General features: G+C 37.7%; 1 pseudogene; it reads right to left on the bottom strand.

Annotated features, from left to right (window-relative positions):
• Window positions 1–8,437: 8,437 nt before the first annotated feature.
• On the bottom strand, window positions 8,438–19,065 carry LOC148125131 (magnesium transporter NIPA1-like; annotated as a pseudogene).
• Window positions 19,066–23,441: the final 4,376 nt, after the last annotated feature.

Raw genomic sequence — 23,441 nt, forward strand, 5'->3', positions numbered from 1 at the left:
TCTTTTTATGTACACTGAAAGCATATGCACCAAAGACAAATTCCTTGTGTGTCCAATCACACTTGGCCAATAAAGAATTCAATTCAATTCAGTTCAATTCTGACTGCAGGGAATGTGCCTTTTTAATTTTTAGTTCTTTCTGCCTGAATTTGTGTAGTATTATGTATAAGCCAGACTCACATTTCTTAGAACAAGACAAGCATGGTTTGCTATGGATGAATGTGATCAATGTGGCCAGTGTATATGAATCAAGTAATATCCTAGTAAGAGTATGTTGAGGTTTAAGGAAGACCAAAGTTCAAGAGATACCAGCACATTTATTGCCCAGTATGGCATACCATACCTAAAATTGCAATAATTTAATCACTGCATCTTAAAAAAATATAGTAAAATATTAACAAAAAAAGATGCATTTAAAAAATCAGGAAATGGAAGTAAGGCCCAATGCTAATATCATCGTTATTGATGACTATTCTAGAGAGAAGCTTAAAAGGGAGAAAAAAATATTATTTGTTAAAATAAGTAGCAAAAATAAGTATTTCTATATGTATCATTTAAAAAGTTAGAAGCTACATGGAATGCCAATATATACATTACAACTTTCTGAATCTAGCTTAAAAGGCTGTCTCAACTTAAAGGCATCAAACTCAAAACCAAGATTATGTATGTTATCCTTGTCAAAAAGTTTTCTCTATCGATAATTCCTTACTGAACAGTAATAGCAGCACAAAGAAATTTGGATGGTAGAGGGCATATACCCACAGTTTGCTTCACCATAGTTTATTGTATAAGCTATGATGACTAGTTCATGCAAATGAACCCAAAGCCAAAGATTTAGTGCGATGTGTTATGGTGTCAGTTGATTCTCAATTAATTGCTGGCGGCTGGTAGATGTCATCTAGTAGTTTAATCGTTTTAGATCAAGATTATGTAATACTGGTAGCTTGTACATAATAGCTTGGTTTTTCTAAAACATTTTAACTTGTCGGAACAAGATTCTACTCTTTAATGTTATATACATATAAATCAAATACTTCTAAATTGTAACACTGCTTAAAATTACATGTTTGCCCTGAAGCTTTATTTGAAGGATAGTAACATCCTTTTTAGCATTCTAAACAAATATTAGTTATCCCAGCCAAGATGTCCTAGTAAATGTCTCAATCAATAAAGAACAGCTGAAAGGTTTTCAAAGTGTATACAATTTTACATGTGCATTAATACAGTATGCTAGGATAGCTATTTCTTCACAGAGAGAAAAAATGGCATAAATAATAAGCTATAATTTGTGACAATTTAATAATAATAATAATAATAATAATAATAATAATAATAATAATAATAATAATGATTCTAGAAAAGTCAAACCATGTACCTAAATATGTTAAAGAAAACTGAAAAGCTAAAAAAATGTGACTGTCAAGCATACAGTATTTTGTTTAAAAAGTAACATTGGGAAAAGTTTTAATCCTGATTATGAATATGAATACTGATTAACTGCAAGAGCTAAAACCTGTACCAACTTGTTAGAGCAAATGCTATAAGCATTCAGAATTTTCTTTGATATGCATGATACCTAGTGAATGGATCGCAGCTCAAGCAAAACTCTCTTCAATTGGAGAGACTCAAACATTTTTATCTCCTATGTATTAACGTGTTTCTTCTAACCTCTCTGTACATGCTACACATTTCAGGAAGATTTTTATCCATCCATTCACATTTAGAAATAATGACTGCCTTATAAGCTACCTAAAACCACTTGGGAGAAGTGGATATTTCTTAAATAAATGAATAAATAAGCAAGCCAAACCAGTGTTTGCACATTAAAAGTTGATTAAAGGTTACTTCAGAAGTTATTTTTAAATGCCATTTTGTTGAAGTTATAGCATGCATTTCCTCTACCCCATGTATGTACAGCGTGAAAAGGATCTGTCCACTTCAAACATGACTCGATGTCTAAATCATTCCGATGGGGGGAAGAAGCCAATCTGTTTATGGACTCCTACCTTGGTATTTAGTGGGCTCTTTGCACCATCAGACAATATATGTGTGTTTTCTTTTAAAAGATAACTAGACTTCAACATGATTTATTTCCAAAGAAATTTCTTTGAGTCCAATACGTAGCCTCACAGGTATTCTCAGAAAATAAAAAAGAGTCTGTGACTATAAGCCAATGCTTTGTTCTAAAGTATGTTGACCCAACCATAAAAACCATAAACGTCAGCTTGACTAGTAGGAACAACACAGTGTGGTAAATGGAAAGAGTTCCCTATTGGCCTTTGTTAAATTGTTGTTTTATGACCGGCTACATTCTGATCCACATTTTTCTTCCCATGGTGTCCATTATAGGGAATGAGAAGCCCCATTCAGGCTGCACCTGTAATGCATTCTCAAATATTTAATGTTCTAAGTGTTCAACTAGCTATTAGTATGGGTTTTAATCATTTTAAAATACATACCATACATACGTGGAGTCAAATAGTCTTCATCCCTAATGTACAAAAGGTATGTCTGGTTAAGCTATCTTATTTTGGAAAGTCATCTCCAATTTGCAATTTTCAGAATTTAAAAGGAATCATAAGATTTCTACACTGATTGCTTATATTGATTGAGAAAAACAGCCATTTTGTACAACCTTGTGGTTGCACTGCAAATAACGTTATTGTCAGAAACTACTTGTAAAGATAAAGTATGCTTGAAGGTGCAGATTGACACTAACAGTTGGCGTCTGTTCCTAATTTTGATTATGTCGAAACAATAAAATGTTTCACGACATAATGACACAAGTGTCATACAGTATTTGTACTTGCATCATGACATCACAAAGTATATAAGGACAGAGTTTGTACTGGGCACATGATTTGTTTCTTGTTCCCTTCACAAATATTTTTGAGTCAAGTGCCTCCTTAGTTCAGAAGTTTCAAATGCAGTGATTTTAAAAAGTAATGCAAGCTTACAAGTTCAACAAAATGACATACAGAATAATAAATAAAACCTGGTCTGGCAAAGTATACATGTACCTATTTATACAGTATTTCTTTGACACTGACACAAAACTGCTTTTTCTATGACAGACTTCACTATTGTTAATTCAAGTCATAATAAGAACCTGCAAACACACTCATATCTATTGAATCAAAGACGACCCTTAGTTTCTGAATCAGAAAATGTTCTTTTACTGAGGTTTTTATACTTGGTACAACTTTAAAACATGTGGACTTTAACTTCCAGAATTCTGGGAGTTGAAGTTCACACTTTAAGGTTGCCAAGGTTGAAAAACACTGGTATTGTGGAAACAGAAGTCCCATTGTTTTTCTCTGTTCTTTCTAGTGAGTGACAACAATTTCCAGGCCCTGCAGAAGAATCACTTATTTTTCCTTAACCGAACAACATTTTTCTTTCCTTTTAAAATTCCTTTATAATGCCTCTAAACGTGCCAGTTCAAAAGCTGACAAAAGATGCTATACATAGTTTACTGGAATTTGTTAGGGAAAACTTTCTAGGAACATAACTGAATATGAACTAATATAATAGAATACTTCTGTTCTAAACAAACGCCAGTTGGAAGTGCATAGAAGTTACCCCATAATTCAAATATTGTATTAGTGTCTCTGCTTTGTTAAGATTGATAAGCATGAGGACACCCAAATATTAGAGAACATGAACTGTCCCATGAAAGTGATCTTATCAGAATAGAAAAGGCACTGAAGTAGTTTCCAGCTGTTTACAAATGATCTACCAAAAAGGTAGAAAGTAGTTATTATCTAACGCATTCCTCATATTGTTTTATATGAAATAAAAGCTCTTGAATTAATATCATGTGTTAACATACATTAAGTGATTCATGTGAACAAGAGGCATAGCTGTCAACTAAGTGCTGCATTTACTTAGATTTGTGAGCAACTTTGTGAGCTGGTATGAGAGAGAACGTATGTTAAGATATAAACACACTGCCCTAGTTTTGGACATAATTATGAATTCTATGTCATCGGTCCAAATTACAAAGGTAGAGAAAGAACAAACCATATCAACACACAGTCTGTAGCAACCATTGTGGAATCTTCAAATACACCTGGAAGAATACTGAAAGCTGAATCATAACTGTGAAGGTAAATAGAAAGAAAGCCCAATCTAGTATCTGAAGTGTATTTACATTTTTAAAAGGGCTATTGATCACTCATGGCATCTGCTCAGTTGTATACACAAATGTTGACAGTTGATTCACACAACCAGAAGATTCTGGGTAACCATTTGAAAAGATTCCTGGTTCTTCATAGACCAAAATAATTCAATCCTACACTACATAGATAATCTTTAAGGATAAAGAAATACATCAGCTTCTGTGGTGATGCAATTCTTATCCTATTTGCTATGAGGTTTATAAAATCATTTGATACCATAAGATACAAAGCATGACAATAGTCCTAAGAAACTGAATTAAGAACACTAATTCATTTCACATATTCCAGCAAGGAATGAAAGGCGATGTTATTTTCAAAGTTTAGAAATTAAAGGCTATCATTTCTGGGGCCTAAAAATTGAAGACACTATCATTCTCTGGATTACCCAATTCATTTGAACGTTAAGAATTTAATCGGTCTTCATATTAGGCTTATTCAAATCACCAATATTGAAATTGAATTCTTTGAAGACTTGTATAAGAACGATTCCAATAGATACAGTGGTGAACCCACAAGCCATCCCCAAGAAGTCAACAACACCAACATTACTCCATTCTCTGAACAAAATGGCTGACGCCAGCAAGACAAGAGTGGTGAATACTACATAATAGATGGCACCAAACACTGAGGAATCAAAACATTCTAGTGCCTTATTGATGTACCTAAACTGAATTATTATACTACACCCCAATACTGCTAACAGAACCAAACAAAGATATAATGCTCTTTGACTTGATGGATTATTGTGAAAGATATCTTGAGCAGCCAGTCCAATTCCTTTTGTACTAGGCACAGTGAAACTTCCTAACAATGAGCAAATACTGATGTAAACCATAATGTTAGTGGGTCCATGGGCTGGTGCAATCCAAAAGATAAGCAGAAGCAGCATGAGAAGCACAACACAGAGGTAACCCACGAATACTGAAAAACAAAAAGAATATAATAGCACAATTAAGTTCAACTAAATGATATTTCTTGAAAACAATTCTATTTATATGATGCATATCCAAAATGCTAGAAATCACAATGATCCATACTGCACATTGTTTATATAGTGACATTAACTCACACTGGCTTTATCTAGATCACGGGTCACTAACCTTTTGGACCTCAGGGACCACCAAACTCATAATTTCAAATCCCGCGGACCACTAATATGAATTTTGACTGACTGTGGCTCTGGAATATGGAACCTGCCCATGGTGGGGTGGGAAATCTCCGCTGTAGGGGCTGGCACTTTTAATGTGCAAATTTGCAGGTGGTGCAATATGTAAAAAGCAGCGCTGCCCTCACCAGCCAGGACGCAGTAATGGTGCTATTGCATCAAGAGGGGCTGGAGGCACAGGTGGGCTGAAGCTGCGATGATGATGGTGGAAGGTACAGGAGTGCTGCACTACTTACATTTGTGTGGCACTCCTGCACCTTCCAGCTCACCTCTCCTGATCTGGGCTTTTCCTTGATGGCTGCGAGCTGTAGGGATGGCCTGGGGCAGGAAAAGTACCGGCTGCCGGTGGTGGGAGGGGTGGAATGGGCTCACCATCCTGTTCAGAGGTCCGGAATGGGTTGTTGTCAGATTTCTCGTCCCCTCGGCGCTCTGCTCCGCTGCCTCCCCTATGGTCCCAGCCATTGCCTGCCCGGGAAGGCACAGGAAAAGAAAGCAGAAACATAGCTTTCACTGGGGTGAAAGAGCGGAGATCGAGGAAGTACAGGCAACAGAAGACGCAAGCTGCCACCTTTGGAAAAGCGCCGCTTTCTGTTGCCTGTGCCTTCGCTGATCTCCGTTCTTTGCTCCAGCGAGAGCTATGTTTCTGCTTGCTTTCTTTTCCTGTGCCTTCCCAGGCAGCGGGCGGCTGGGGCCATGGGGGCGGGGGCAACAGAGACTGAGCCTGGAAGAGCGCGGAGAGTTGCGGGCGAGTGCCGGAGGGTCAGAAGACGCACTCAGATGTCTCTCGGGAGTCCTCTTGTGTGTGTGTTCAAGCCCAGAAAAGCTCAAGCTCTTGCCTGCACAAAAAGCAGCCAGGCAAACTATGAGACTTCCAAGGCGCTCAGCTCAACCCAATCTGAGTTCCGGCAATCCCACAACAAGCTGGCAGTGAAAGTCGGATGCCCAGACCAAAACAGCAAAAGGAAGACAGGCTCCTAATAAACCCCCTTTACCCCCACCTTCACCTCCACCCAAGAGGACTCCCTGAGGCTAAGCTTCTGGGTTTCTCCCAAGCACTTCCAAGCAGAGAAGGGTCCCTCCCTATGTGGGAGGCCGAAGGGGGCGGAGTGTTGAGCCCAGAAAAGCTCGATATCTTGCCTGCACAAACAGGTTTCTGCATGTTCTGGCCATCTCCATCAATGCTTCAGCCCACCTGGGTCGCCAGCCCTCTCTTGCTGCAACAGCACCATTACCTCGTACTGGACAGCAAGGCTGCACTGCTTCTTGCAGGTTTGCGTTATTGAAGGGGGGGGCCAGCGAGTGGGTGGGCCATGTGGGCGATGCAACCTATGTTCCCGCAACCTGGATTAATTGCTTTGGGGGTGCTTTGGGGGCACAATTTTGGGGTGGACCACCAAAATTTTCTCTGAGACTACCAGTGGGCCATGGCCCACCAATTGGCGAACACCACTGATCTAGACAACTTTCCAAATCGTATTTTGTAATAAACTTCATCATCAACCACCTAGTAGGGATGTATTACTATTATCCCTTCTCATCTTTCCTACTACCTATTTCCTTAGATTTTTATGCCATAAATTTGCTGTTTGTATCTCATGATTTATGTTGATTACTTTTATTTAGTATCTTATTATGATTTATGTTGATTATTTAGTATCCTATAACTATCACTGAATGTTATATGTTATGATTTATGATTATTGTATTTTATGATTAATGATCATGTTCTATCACTTGTTGCTTGTATGTACACTGAGAGCTTATGCACCGGAGACAAATTCTTTGTGGGTCTGATCATACTTGGACAATAAAGAATTCTATCTATCTTAACGGTTTTTAGAGTGAAATGCCCTTTATCTTTAGCTTGACATGTCAATGTAATGAACTATACACTAACACGTTTGGAAAGGGATTGAGTTTGGAAAGACTACATTTGGAAGTACTGTGAGGGTTTCCTGTAAATGGTCATTCCTTTTCTTATTAAGTTCTTATTTTCCTCTGACTCAAACCTGGTGTTTATCCAAATTGTGCTCTGGTTTTGATAGTCTGTTATTTAATTTATTATGCAAATTATGCTTTTGATTCAGAAAATTGTTCTTTGAAATGCATATCTCTGTTTATATGGAAACTAAATACTGCAGAGCATATTTAAATTATCTTCCATGTTATTTATCATGGGCCAGACAGTCATCTCACTCTTCCTTTATCTGGAAATTGTCTGAAATCATACGACCATAACTTTATTTTTTAATTTCTTCAGAGAGACAAAAACTATAGTCCATAGTTTGCATTATCATTTCATGATAATCACAAACAGCTTATTAATCATACCTACTCTTGGAAGCAGTCAGTGGTTTGCTCATCACTGAATCAACTATGTTATGTATTTAGATGTTCCCAATTTGAGGTACAATTTCCAGATTTTTACAGCTATCATGGTCTTTAGCTAAGAATCTGGGATGCTATAATCCCAAACACAATTGGAAGAGACCAGTGGATTGATTCCTTTTATGTATAAAGTACACTGAAATAATTACAAGAAAATACATTCTCCTTTATTCTATGAGTTCTAACAATAAGTTTACATCCAAAAACCATTATTTATTATTTTAATTTCCAGCCTTCCCCAAGTTGAATTTATAAATTTATAGAACTTATTTTGTAACCCCAAGTAATAAAACTGCTTAAATTCCATTGACTGAAATTATACAGAAGTACAATTAATTCAATCTTTATTATTTAATGGATTACATAAAAATCTTTACCAGATAGGAAAACAAGCTTATTTTAAAGCTTAAGTAATTTTTTTTTTCTTTAATTTTTTTATGTTATTCTTGCCTTATACTGTACCTATTGGAAAACTTGCAAATCTAACTTATTTGGTAGTAAAAAAAAAGGTAGTTATGCTTAGGACTGTGGAGCAAACGAGTTTCATAATTAAATATCAAAGAGGAGGGAAAATGATGCATTCCTTTGACAACAAAAAGTTGTTCAGCAATTTTACAAAGTACAAAAGCAATCTTATACTTTTTTTTTTTTCATTTTTGTCTTGTGACTCAGATTTACTTGTCAACATGGTTAACCCAAAGAATTAAGTACCTGGATTTGTAAGCTTTTCCTCAAGCTCAGCCTGAGTGGTGACACTTTCAGACTTTGAGAATGAATGATGAGAACCACAGAACCTGCGCAACTCAGGAGGTGCCCAATTTGCCCAAAATGTTCAGTTTTTCTTTCAGTAGATAGGAAGCTAAATGGACCTTAGAAAGAGAGGGCAAAGAGAAAAATTGTATCTGAGTTCTCTGTTATAAGGCAGACTCTCCACAAAGGGGAGTTCCAAAATCAACGTGGCAACTATGTGATGGAAATCCTAACCTTTTTTTTTTTTTTTTCATGATGCAATATAAAGATAGATCATTTAGTTATGGCCATTTTCTTCACAGTTTGATTGCTCTTGTGGATGTCCCTGCTGAAGGTTAAGAAATTATTCAACAGTTTTTCTTTCAGGAGAGTTTTCTTTATTGGTTTAAACTAGTGTTTCTCAGCTTTAGCAATTTTTTAAGGTGTGAACTTCTCTCCAAATTCCCAGCTAGCAATGTGGATATATTTCAACACTTAAGTTTGGTCTGGCAAGTGGGAATGCGAGATAGGAAAGGAGTGCTTCCCATGCATTTTGTATCAATGAAAAATACCGACTGGATTTCTCCTGCAAATTACATGTGGCATTTTTAAAAGTACCAGAACATTTTGCAGCTGCTGATACAGGATATGTTTTCTTAACAGATCCAACATGACTGTGCAGCACCATAGATGTAAACCTTTTAAAAAAAAAACCATCTACCTTCAATTTTTCACCTTGAGAGTCACTTCATGATTCTTTGGATAGAGAGAGGACAGTGCCATTTGTAGCTTAAAAATGTCCAAAAGGAATATAATATCTGGACATTAATTTAAATATTTATTTGAAAAAGGATAGCTATCTGAGGCACAGTCCTGAAGTTTCACTCTGTCTTCTTTCTGTAACTTGCTGGGGATCGAATCATTTTTTAGCCCTGGATACAATTCCACAGTGAACACCAAGAGAGTCAGTTAACTAATTGAAAATTCAGAGGATGGAATTCATTTAGCCAGGATCTCTGAGAATCAAATGACATTTTATTTGAGTGGTTGAGAGGTTTACACATTTTACATTTCCATATTTGGGCATGTAAACATAAATATGCTCACAGTAAACCTTTGAAAATGGCTTTCTTTGTAAAATAAATAAATAAAAGCATCTGCACTTTTCAGAGGACAGAAAGAAATCTAAAAAACAACTAATGTATTTTCCTTTTAAATTAAGGATCAAAGGGGAAGATAAGGGGGAAAATTAGGTCATTTTTAATGCAAATTACTAGAACAGATGAAAAAAATTAAATACTTTTGGCACTACTAGTAAAAATAATAATAATTGCAAAAACAAAAATTAACATAGTTATCTAGAACAGAGGTCTTCAACCTTGGCAACTTTAAGATTTGTGGACTTCAACTCCCAGAATTCCCACAACTCCCAGCTGGCAGGAGAATTCTGGGTTGAAGTCCACAAGTCTTAAAGTTGCCAAGGTTGGAGACCTCTGATCTAGAAGATACAGTAGTTACTCAGATGGATAGCCTCATTTGAAGAAAGGGAAAAAGATAGAATAAAAATCCTTACCCAAATGGGACTCCAAGTGCTCCAAGTGGAGTCACAAGAACAGTAGGGAACTGCAGTATAAGCTAAGAAATTCCCAATCTGGCCAAGTGCCACTGTGGAAAAAAAAAACACAAATATGTGAACAGAAAACAAACAAAACATTTCATTATTTTTTGAACAACTGACTTAGACTGCAGGGTTTTGGTGGTTTATTGCTTTATTACCTCACTGCTTGGCAGCTTTATTTTTTATGATTTCCTTCCTATTTTAACCTGCTGCATGTTTCTCTGGCTGCATTTTAGTTAAATGGTATGACTGTCCTTTATATTCATAGGCAGGAAAACTAGTAAATAGTGAGGAGGTTTTTTCTTTTCTTTTAGCCTTAAAGAAGTAGCAAGGAATGATGGTACTGTCATTAAAGCCACAATCCGCTATATTTCCATATCTAAATCACAATACTATATTACCCCTCTCCCCCCAAAAACTTGACAATTGCTGAGTATAGCTGGCTAATGATCCATTAATTTTGGATCTTGAGAAGGGAAAAAGTTGAGCATCCATAGCTTGTAACTCAGAAGCAACACTCTGATTTTGCTTCTGGCTCCTTGTTTGAAACCCTGATAAACCAGTGGGACAATGGGGACATGAAAATGTTAGGATGCTGTATGTTACATGCAAGCAACATCAAGACTGATAGCAGTAGAACAAGATGGAACACACTCTGGGCTATGGTTCAGACTTGCAAATAGCATGGATTTAGGTACTTTGCACCAGTCTCATCCTGATGCAAATGACACACAGCATTTAATTTCTGCCATTTGTACAATTACATCACAATGTATTGATATTATGTGCCATTCTTCAGGTGCCAGTGACTACTTATTTTCATCTTTCCACAAAATCGCATTGACTATTCTTAGGCCTCACTAAATTGTTTATTTTGTGTGTGTGTGTGTGTGTGTTTCTGTGGGATACGTGTGTGTGTGTGTGTGTGTGTGTGTGTGTGTGTGTGAATAATCCTGAACGCTGGCAGTGCAGACCAGCGGTCATCAACCTTTGGACCACAGGGACCAAAACTCACAATTTTAAATTACATGGACCAGAGACCTGGGAAAATCCCCCTGAAGGAAAATCCCCACCTCAAAAATCTGCAGGAAAATTCTCCACCCCATTTTCCTACCAATCGATCATTCTTTATTTGGGTTATAGGGGTTCCGCTTCCAGCTCTGCGTTCTCAGGGGGAAAGAGGGGGAGAGAGAGACCTTTGGCTTCATGCAAGAAAAAGCAGCAGAAGTCTGTCTTTCTCTCCCACAACCTCCGCCATAAATGAATCTTTGCCAGCACAGCCTCTTGGAGCAGGATGCCTTGCAGGGTCCCAAAGACTAATTTCTGGTGGAGTTTGGGGGAGAAAGAAAAAGCCTTTTGCTGCTTTCCTTGTGTGAAGACAAAAGCAGAAGAAGAAGAAGCAGAAAGAAGCAACCCAGTGGCCAAGACAGGTGCAAGTGGGGAGAAGGGGCAAGTTCCCCCTCTGCCTTTTTCCTCTCCCATCACTACCTTGTGTTGTTCGTAATGCAAGCAATGCAAGCCTTGTGTTCCATAGGCCATGTGGGCGGTGCAGCCTTGTGTTCCCTCACAGCCTGGATTAATTGCTTTGGGGATGCTTTGGGGGTGACATTTCTCTGCGGACCACCAAAATTTTGTCGTGGGATCACCACTGGTCCCTGATCCACTGGTTGGCACTCACTGGTGTAGACGATATTGAACTAAAATGAATCCTACTCTGCATTGATATAAAGTACTTTGATACCTTCTCAATACATTTTATGCTAGCTGAAGGTTCCATTTCCCTAAGCACCTTATTTCAGCCTTTTCCAATCTGGTGTTTTCCAGGGTGTGAATTACACTTTTGGGGGCATTCCAAGTCTGCATGGCAACCCTGATTGGAAAATTTGAAATTGCAATATATCTGTAGGTCAATAAATTGATATATGTTTAAGCAGGATTATAATATCATCAGCCAAACAAAAGAATTACAAGCTATCTAAATTGTTACACCTCGTGCTGTTTAGGTTTTTCATTGTTGTTGTTTTCAAAAGTTCATTTCCAGATGACAATATTTAAATAAACTTGGCTTATTTTGAAAAAGATAGCAGAAATAGTCTTGATTAGTACTTGCATGGGAAAAACCACAATATCCCAAGGCTATTAATTAGACCACAAGTCAAAATGTTGTTTTGGAAAAAAAGCACTGGAAAATCAGTTCTGATATTGCTGCTTAATAAACTACATAGACAAATTCATAAAAAGAAGTTGAGCTTAACTTCAGTGAAATAACTTGTTTTTAATTCAGAAAATGTGACTGCAAAATAGTAACTCTTAAGAAAAAAATCTATGCATTGCTCATACATTCTTGTGTCTAACAAGATGATTCCAGGTACATTCTAATTCAACTTTCTCCAGTCTGGTTCCTCAAGATGTGTTTTTGATATGAATTATTTCCAGCAATTATCACCCAATATAGCTGGATGGCAAATCATAGATTTTGACTCTCCCGTAGATGTTTCCCTGGATAAAATCAATTTTATACTTAAATTATGTTGCCCGAGAGGAATATAGTTTAGCCAAAGCCACCATATCCTGTTTGTGAAATGAATGAATATGCTGCCAGCAAGCAAACTATCATGAAAAATACCAATGAAACAGTATCCTTATATCAAAATATGCTAGACTGATCATGTCAGCAGCTTTCCTTTAAATAGTTATATTGGACCAGAGTTATGATCATATGAACTGCTCATCATATGAATAAGAATTGTTGTCTAATACATCTGGATAGAACAGTACAGTCTTTCAGTATGGTTTAAGATGTAAAATTGTTTAAATATAGAAGATGTACTTACTTGCAATAGTACCCAACTGACCACCACACTATATCAGTTAAATATGAAGTCCCTGGATAGGTGAAAAATAAAAATTGGATCATCAGTTTAAATAATATATATTTTATTGGTACAATTTTCTAAAGATACAGATACAGATACAGTTAATCAGAAAATCAGAGTTGGAAGGGACCTTGTAGGTCATCTAGTCCAACCCCCGCCCAAGCAGGAGACCCTACACCATTTCTGACAAATGACAGTCCAATCTCTTCTTGAAAGTCTCAACTGATGGTGCTCCCACAACCTCCGAGGGCAAGCTGTTCCATTGGTTGACTGTTTTCACTGTCAGAAAGTTTCTCCTTATTTCCAGGTTAAATCTCTCCTTGTTTAGTTTCCATCCATTAATCCTTGTCTGGCCCACAGGAGGTTTAGAAAATAGCTTGTCCCCTTCCTCCTGTGGCAGCCCCTCAAATATTGGAAGACCATTATCATGTCTCCCTGGTCCTTCTCTTTCACTAGACTAGCCAAGCCCAGTTCCTGCAACCATTCGTTGTATGTTTTAGCCTCCATCCCTAATCATCCTGGTTGCTCTTCTCTGTACTTTTTCTGAGTCTCAACATCTTTTTATAATGTGGTGACCAAAACTGGATGCAGTACTCTAGGTGTGGTCTTACTAAGGCTTTATAGAGTGGTATTAGTACTTCCCTTGATCTTGACTGTATCCCTCTGTTAATGCAATTTAGGATTGCATTAGCCTTTTGGTGACTGCTGCACACTGCTGGCTCATATAAGCTTTAACAATATGTTAACTTTACCACTACATCACCTTACAGAGTTATTTAACTATGGTGCATGAACCAATGCAAATCTTTCTTGTGAATACAACCATAATCAGCATTACTTTTTATAATTGGTTTCTAGTGAAGATAATCAGTCATGACCCTGGTGTGGTTATTAATAATCCAGCTCTTAAGAAAATAGATACACACCTGGTTCAATTCCTTGCCCTAAATCAAATGATTGATATTAAAATATTTTCAAAACCACAAAATAATTTTTGAAATTGTTCTTGAGCATCACTATTGAGGCTCATCAATTGAGAAATGGATATAAATATATATTTTACCTATGCCTTCAATGTTTATGAAAAAACTGAATTTGAATTGTTTAAAAGTGCATAGATATTCTGTTTCTTGCAGAATGTAACATAATCATTACACCTGTTTCTAAGATTTGAAATATCTTTTGTAATCTTGGTATGTCTTTTCAAGAGATAATCTGTTCTCATCTTCTACAGAAATGAATAAAAGTGGTAATGGGTGAAGTCGAAGCTTCCACAAGCACTTTTGCTTCCTAACTGCCATTTTGTGCCTCAGTTGACTACAGTACAGAAAATACTGGAGGGCACAAACAATTATTACCAAGTCAGTACTACCTAATCAAAACCCAACTTCCATATTTTATCCAAAATGTGCATTGTTTAGGATTTCAGTATTTGAGATTATTCAGTAAGGAAAAGCATGAAGCCCAATGTGAATAGCTGAACTAATGTGAATAGCTGAAAGTCTACAGAGATACTCAGTCATTCAGGTCATGGCTGTCTTAAATTATTTTTCCAAAGGCAACTGGATTATGGTTTTTTTCCCTTGAAGAAGATGTTTCATCCAAGAAACTTCATCAGTTCTAGCTGCATTAATGTAAATAGTTAACTCTTCTTTTGTAAAATTGACATTGCTAATGTTAATCTGTTTCCCCCTCTGTCAAGACAATAGGACAAGAAATCATCCAATTGATGGAATTAAAACATACAGTAGAATGCATTTGTTCACTTATTGGATGATCAACCTGAAGAATGTATTACATAGATTTCTCTTGACTTTACTGGGTTTAAAAGAAAACTAAAAATGTGCATGAAGAATTAGAGAATATTAAGTCTTGAAGACTCAATATTTATGATGGGTTTGAGGACCCTGCCTCTCCATATTAAACAAATACTGGGTTAAATTTCAATCCAGTGGGTTCTTATGTTCTTCCTAGTCTCCAAATTATATTTCTTTTTAAAAAAAAAACTGACAAAAACTGATGCATTTAAACTATTACTTTCATAATATTTAAAAAGAAAACAAAAACAATGACAAGTGAACCAAATAGGCTCTTTAAAAACTCAATCTTACTTTTTTGTTCCAAATTGTTTACACAAAACAAAAAGTGGAACATGAATTTATGACAAGTGACTGTGGAAAATGCAAACTAAACATGCTAGATGAGTACAAAATACTGTCAGCTGGTCAGGATGAGCTTCAAATAATTAGCTGCTTGTACAAATCAAGTAAAATTTGTTCCTGAAGCAAGCAAACAAAGAGATTTTTCTTTTACAAACAGTACATAGTTTTCTATTTTTAAATTACTCTTTTGATACCCTGTTTCTCTAACAATACGGCCTCCCCAATAGGAAGTCCCAGCATGTTTTATAGGCATGAAATGAAATTAAGCCCCTCCCCCAAATTAAGGCCTATATTAAAACATGCAAAATGGGGGAATGGTGGTGGTGGGGTTTTGCTGTTAGGAAGTACTTTTGTTGCACACCCGTATATAGTGCTGCCTGCGTTGACCCCAATATGAAGTGCCCCACCAATGCCGAGGTCAATATCCAAGCCATTGCTGCCCGCCCCGCCCAAAGATGCAAGGGGGGAATTAAGTCACCCTCAAAAGATGGCCTAGCCATTTTTTCTGGGCTCAAAAAAAAAAAAAGACCCGGCCTTATTATATGAGAAACATGGTATTTCGATGCTAATTGAGTTATTCCTATATCTCAGTTATGAAAGGGGAGATTTTGAAGGATAAACTATCTGAAAAGAAAACAGTCACAACTTTATATTGCCCAGTGTATTTGATATCGTACTTGTATATAATGCCATTAGTTATTTTTTTGAAATAACACACACATACCAACAAGAGTTAATGAAGCTCTAACAACAGAGATGCTGCTGAATATATGGTTATAATTTGACATTGCTCTTCTATCCCATCTCATTTTCCTAGAAGAGTCATCTAATTGCTTAACTGCAAGATAAGCACAAAGCTGGATGTGGTTAAAAAGTTGTTTAGATCACATAACTAGTGGCTCTTTGTTGATCACAATTTAATCTAGTTGATGAGAAGTCAGAAATCAAACCAAACCATGACTTTAAATGTTATGCAATCAAGTCAGTATACAAGGTTTATTTTTGAGAACTTAAAAATTACTGAGTATGTAAAATGTTATAACTTCCCTGCAATACATAATCAAGTTCCTGTACATGTGGGATATCAAGAGTACACAAGCCACCATGTAGTCCATGTGGTATGCATAGATTAAGTAGAGTATTCTTATATTCTTGTCCAAACAAAGTGGATAATATTTCTCAGTTTAATTACTCTTAATTCCACTATTCTTCCCAGGAACATAAATCTACTATAAGGTAGAACAAATCTACTGTACATTTGTACCTGGATCTTCCAGTTCCTTATACAATAAATACCTAAATATACATTGGAACATGAATCATCATTTCAGTGAATTTCCAACTATATTTCTTAAGTAACACAATGCAAAAAGTCTGTACTCATAAGCAAATTAATATATATTTGCAGTTTCGCCTGCAGACATGGGAACAGTTCTATACTAGTTTTCACTTTCTCCAGAATGAAACAAGTACACTCCATATTAATTAATTAATTAACCCTAACCTGTAAATAAAACTGGTGATGCAGTTGGTCAGTTATGTGAGTTAATGATTACCTGACAAAAATTATTAAGATACTTAAGTTACCTTGAATACAGATAGTCCTCAACTTATGACCACAATGGGACCCAAAATTATGGTTAAGTGAGAAATTTATTAAGTAAGTTTTGCCCCATTTTGTTATTTCTTTTGCCACATTTGTTAAGTGAATCACTGCAGTTGTTAAATTAGTAACACAGTTGTTAAATGAATCTGGTTTCCATTGACTTTGCTTATCAGAAGGTCAGAAAAGGGGATCATATGATCTTGGGACAGTGCAACTGTCAGTTGTCAAGCATCCTAATGTGAACCATGTGACCATGGAAATGCTATAACGGTCTTAAGTGTGAAAAATGGTCCCAAGTCCCTTTTTTTCAATGCTGTTGTAACTTTGAACAGTCACTAAATGAACTGTTGTAAGTCAAGGACTACCTGCACAAGTTATTCTCTAATTTGAAGAGAAACCTGTCAAAATAAATTACTATTTACTTTGTTGTTTTAATATTTCATTTATTAATCTTAAACAATCAAATAGCTGGATTTTAGAGATTAATATTTTGGTACTGGGTCTATCTAGGTAGGGGAATCACAGAAATATCCAATACTGTAGAGTAATAAGACTGCTCTGGAATGCAGAGCTTAATGGCCTTGTAATAGAATTGGGAACAGACTAAAATCCAAGTATTCCCCAAAGACCAGTTTGGTATGCTAGAGCTTATATTAGAAATGTCAGTATCACCTTTCTACCCTTATTTCAGAATATAGCTATTCTTAACTTTAGGTATTCCTATAAGAGTATATAGTCCTTTCTCAGTGAATGAGCTTACTGAAAAAAATGCCCCATTAACAGAAATACAATTAAATGTGGATTTGGGAGCCTGTATGTTTGCTTTATTGAGGATACATATACCCATCATTACCAAAGGTCAAAGAACAGTGCAAATGGCTATAGAGCCCTTTGGGAGTAATGGATGAATTATGTGTATTTTGCAAATATAAAGTCCTTATGTGCCACTTAGCAAACCATTTCTGAAACTATGATCAGATCTACATAATGCATTCTGATATGGTATACTATCCTTTTTATCTATTGCTTTATAAGAATCCAGATGGTAAATGTACTTTAAATTACAGGAAGGTAAATGTCTTCATAGTATGTGCAATGTGAAAGTGGAACCAATTATTCTAGAGAGATGGTGGGTCTTCGATTGGATGTATTCACACAGAAACTGGGTAACCTAGCATCTTTTGGATTCCTGAACGGATTAGATCTGACTAAACCAACATTTTTTCAAACTTGGCAATTTAAAAATACGTGGACTTAAGAGCCAGAATCCCCCAGCCAACATGGTTGATTGGGGAATTCTGGGAGCTGAAGTCAGTGCATCTTAAAAGTTGCCTAGTTTGAGAAACACTGATGTAAATGGCCTTGTCTAAACTCAGTGATTCTATGAGAAACCCTTTGGTGTTAATTTTTTTTTTTTAAAAACATAAATTCAGATTACAAATGCAAAGTACAAACTTAAACTGAGTCTATAGCATCTGCTGGACTAAGGGACAAATCACATTCGAAATCCTGAAAAGGCTGTGTGAACTCCGCCCCTGACATATGGGAGATTTTATTTAGCGTTCATGGCTCAGTTAATAATCCTTTGCAAATCAAGTGCCCACACTCACCCTGCAGGCATAAAGGCACTGACTTTTGAAAAAAGTACAGATATCATTACAAACTTGAAGAAGAAAACAATAAAGGAGGGGGGAGTGGCTGGATTGGAGAGCTGAAGGGTTAGCCTTCGTGGTGGTTGTGCTCCTGACCCAACCCGGAGGAGGAATGCAAGGTGTATTCGCAATGGACGTGCTAAATACTTTGGTGTGCTACTGCCTAAAGCCAAAGATAATGCCTTGGAACGAAGCAGAGTCTCTTTTAAAGCAGGCTTCCCCAACTTAGCGCCAGGATTGGGAATTCTGGGAGTTGTGTCCGACACCTCTGGAGGCACTGTGTTGATCGGGGAAGGCAGTCTCGGGGCCTGGGTGTATTAAATATTTTGGTTTAATCGCTCCCGGAGGGTGACCTCCGTGCCAGGGAAGCAGGAGCTCCGGGAAAAGCGGCGTACGAAAGCCGGGGTGGGCTCGGCCAAGTGGGAGGAGATGCCCGCAGAGGATGCTAGCTGTTGCAAAAGCCATCAAGAGCGTTTCTGCTGCAGCCCTGAAGCATAGAAAGGGACGGGGACCAGGGGGCCCTACCTCGTCCTCTTGCCCGCACGATGCCTTTTTTCTGCAGCACGAACGTGGAGCCATTGACCAGGCTGGACACCACAGCCACGCTCAAGCCCAGGGAGACCGCAGCGGGACCGGGATTCGGCGAGCCCCGTCTCCTGGAGCCGCTGCTGCCCACAGCCATCCTCATGCCCGGGCGGCGGTGCCAGCACCAAGGACGCCCAGCTGCTCGCCCAGCCTCTTTCTTTCTCCTCTTTTCTCCTAAGCCGGCCAGCAAGCAGCAGCGGCTCTGCGGGATCCGCCCCAAACCACAAACTCCTCCTCTCAGCGCTGGTTGCTGCTGCTGCTGCTTGCGCGCTGCTGCTGCTGCTGCTGCTGCTGCCGCTGCTGCTGCTGCGTGATGCCGGCGCCCTCTGGCACCAGAAGTCCCCTCAATAAAACCGAGGGGTCTCTGCCCTGACAGCCGAGGGAAGTGGGAGGAGAACCGAGGGCGGGCAGAAGACCCAGTCTCTGTTCTCGGCAGTCCCTGGCAAGGACAGGCGGCTCAGAAAACGGCGCGACGGTGCGAGTGAGTAAGTGGCCCGCACTCTGCATCATGACATCATGGCCTTGCACCATGACATCATGCTCAGGCAGGCCGGTGGCGTCAGTCAGAACACAGAGCTTAGCCTTAAGAGTATTGTTACGGGCTGGAACCGTTGCTTTTTTAGCGCTGAGGTGTCTCCGCAAAGCAATCATCGCATGCAAATTACGGGAAACTTTGCCATTGAAATCTTCAATTCTATCCAGGATTCCCCCCCAAAAAAAAAAAAAAAAAAGATAGCAGGTCTCGTGAAAACGAGGCTGCCCTTCCAGGAAACAGTTTTGACGGTTGTAGAAAAAGAACGAAAAGAGTCCAAAACGCGTTCAGCCAAAAGGATCTTATTCCGCTGTAGCTTCAAATCACAAGGTCACAAAAGTTTTCCTGAGCCTGTGAGGAGAAAATATTGCAGGGAATCAACGCATCCTCTTGCCTAAAATATGTTCTACTGATCTTAAATATGCATACATAAATAGCAGAGGCCAGTGGATACAATGGTTTGGTTTTGTTTATCTGATGATCTGATGATTATTATCTGATTATCTGACATTTTCATTTGAAGAATGAGATTCCGCACTCAATCTACCAACATTCACCAGGGCTACCAGCAGATTTTTCTTGAACTTTGAGGGAAGGAGAGAGAGAGATAATTTTCTTTCATTTATTCCTGAGTAGCGATTAAGTGTTTATAAAATCTGAAGTTGAAAATATTTAAAATAAAAAAATGTTATGTATTGTTTACTATAATTAAAAATCCACATTTGGGCAATTTCTGCATTAGACTAATTCAGAAGATGTGTACCCACAAAACATTTCTATCGACAGTGCAGTAGAAGTGTCTCTTAATTATGAAGAAATCCCAAACTCTTAATATATTTCTTTAAAACCCTGCTTAAAGCCATAGCAGATAGGAACTGGAGGCAATCATGTATATAATGTACTCTACAGCATTCTTTTAGGACCTGGACCTGGCCCATCCTGGTCTAGGAGTGTTTATGGAGTCTTTTTGAATGTTGTTGTTTTGTCCATGGGGTATATTTTTAACAGTGTTTTTAATTATGTATTTCATACATTGTAAAGTCCCTACAGTCTTTACAGAGTTGGGCAGTCTTAAAAATCCAATCAATTTAATCACCTCTATGCCCCAATAAGAGTCCATTAATATAGCATCTCTGACTGATAATCATATGAGCCTTAATTTAAACAACTCCAACAAAGGACAGTCCAGTATCTTAACTTGAACTTGAGAAATGAATAGTTTCATTTAGAAAAAGACATTTTATGCTCTTATAATGTCCAGACAAAGAGATTTATTTTGGACCATTTCATTTAGATGAAAGTGTTTAAACTAGAATTGCAGGAAATACCTCTTAATCAGAAAAAAAAACCCCAAATATCTTTATATACTATTCTTCTTTGTTCATGTGATTAACACCCAACTTTTCTACTCCTATTCTCTTTTCCTTTTCATTACTTTTATTATATCAAACAAATTAACATAGGGAAAATTATATATGTAGCATGATTACCAACATACCATGATCTGCATAAATAAATGAAGTAAGCCAGCCAGCCTGGGAAATTATGTGTTATAAAAAGAGTGCTACCAGCACCATTCTAATTGGACTGTATTACTCAAATATCTATCCCATTCCCTCTTCATGGCAGAAAAATGTACTGAGTTGTGAAAAAGCCCACATTGTGCAGTGCTTCGTAAACTAGAAATGAAAACATTCATCACCCAATGAAGTGATGAAAATGGGGTTTCAGCAAAAAAGGTGCTATGTTTTCTAGTTCTCCCTTTATTGGGAAAGGAAATGCCATTCCTTTTAGGCAATAGATTATAACATACATGTATGCTGGGGCATGAACCCACACGCAGATATTTTGTTTGATTTTATTACTCAGGCTAAAAGACAGAAGCAAAATAAGTCAAAGGTCTTTTGAGGTGTCCATTCTAGATTTTGGGCTGTATAAATTGTACAATATATACTTCTGCAAGAAACAATTGATTACTCTTCTGCCATCTGAATAGAACAGATGTCTCCAATTCCATTTACTATGGCAGACTCTTGTCCTATAATTGTCCTATTTTTGTCCTTGGCCCATAGAACATTATCCTCGTATCTTCTTCCTAAACAGCTTTAATTTGAGTCCAAAATGTGTCTTGTTTTAATTCATTGCAGTGCCTGGAGAATAATGCCTCCATCTTGAGTTGTTTATGGATTCTTTATTTAATTGAACCCTTTTATTGGCATTTTAGTAGGGAATGGGGTTACATGTTTAATTGGCTTCACTGATTCAATTATTGTAAAATGGTTCGTTTAATTAGCTGGCAATGTTTGTTTTTAGAATTTCATTGTATGAACATTTGAATTATGGGCTGCCTCCAATATTTTGATGTTTTACTTATTCTAAATGGGATGTTTGCTCTATGACTTGTTTAAAAGTGTACAATAAGGAGGAAGTGGGCTTTTCCTGTTTATTTGCCAGTGTTCATTGATTCAGGCATTTCCCAACTCGCTAAGTTCCCTGGCACTTGATCAGTTTCTGTTAACCAACTATATTCAGTCTACAGCCATTGGCATCTGTAACCTCCTCCTCTGTGGGTGACTTACAAAATAACAGAGTTGTAAGGGCTTTGTAGGTCATCTACTCCATCCCACTGCTCAAGCAGGAAACCCTATACCAGGGGTGTCAAACTCACGTCATCATGTTGTCACGTGTCATATTGGGACTTTTCCCCCTTTACTAAACCGGCAGTGGGCGTGGCCAGCGCTTGACGCATCTGGCCTGTGGGTCATGACTTTGACACTCCTGCCCTATACCATTTCTGACAAGTTGCTGTCCAGTCTGTTCTTGAAAGCTTCCAGTGATGAAGCATCCACAACTTCTGAAGGCAAGCTGTTCTATTGGTTGATTGTTCTGTCAGAAAATTTATATTTATTTCTAGGTTACATCTCTCCTTGATCAGCTTCCACCCATTCTTGTTTAGGCGTTCAGGTACTTTGACCCCTTCTTCTCTGTGACAACTCCTTAAATATTGGAACACTGCTATCATGTCACCCTTGGTCCTTTTCTTCAGTAGAGTAGCCATGCCTAGTTTTTGCAACCGTTCATGTATTTTAGCCTCCAGACCCCTAATCATCTTTGTTGCTCTTCTTTGCACTCTTTTCTAGAGTTTCAACATCTTTTTTTTATGGTGTGGTGACCAAAACTGGATGCAGTAGCCTAGATGTCATCTTACTAAGGCTTTATAGAGCAGTATTAGTACCTCACATGATCTTGATTCAATCCGTCTGTTAATGCATCTTAGGATTCCATTGGGGTTTTTTTGACTGCCACCACTGCTGGTTCATATTTAATTGATTTTCCACTAGGACTCCAAGATCCCTCTCATAGTTATTGCTATTAAGCCAGGTTTTGTCTAATCTGTATGCAAACTTTTGGTTTTCCTTGCCTAAGTGTAAGAATTTACTTTTTTCTAAATTGAATTTCATTTTGTTAGAGAGAGCTCAGTTTTCAAGTCTGCTGAGAGCAATTTGGACCTTGAACTTGTCGTCTAGGGTATTGACTATTCCTGCCAGCTTAGTATCATCTGCAAATTTGATGAGTTCCCTTTCTATTCCCCATCTAAGTTATTTATGAAAATATAGAAGAGTAGTGGCCTAAGATGGAACTTTGTGGTATTCCACTGCTTACTTTCCTCCATGTAGATGTAGTACCATTAAGACTACTCGTTGAGTATGATTTGTTAGCCAGTTACAACTACATCTGATGGGGATGCTATCTATCCCACTTGTTTCTAGCTTATCACGAAGTAGCTTGTGGTCAATTTTGTCAAATGCCTTACTGAAGTCTAAGTATACAATGTTTATGGTGCTAATCTTCTAATTTAGTCACTTTATCAAGGAATGGAATAAGATTGGTTTGGCATGATTTCCATGTTGAGATCTTCTCTTTCACTTATTTCACATTATTTTAAC

The sequence above is a fragment of the Pseudonaja textilis genome, chromosome 8, assembly GCF_049901715.1.
Source record: "Pseudonaja textilis isolate UNSWEBS1 chromosome 8, rPseTex1.2, whole genome shotgun sequence".
NCBI classification, from domain to species: Eukaryota; Metazoa; Chordata; class Lepidosauria; order Squamata; family Elapidae; genus Pseudonaja; species Pseudonaja textilis.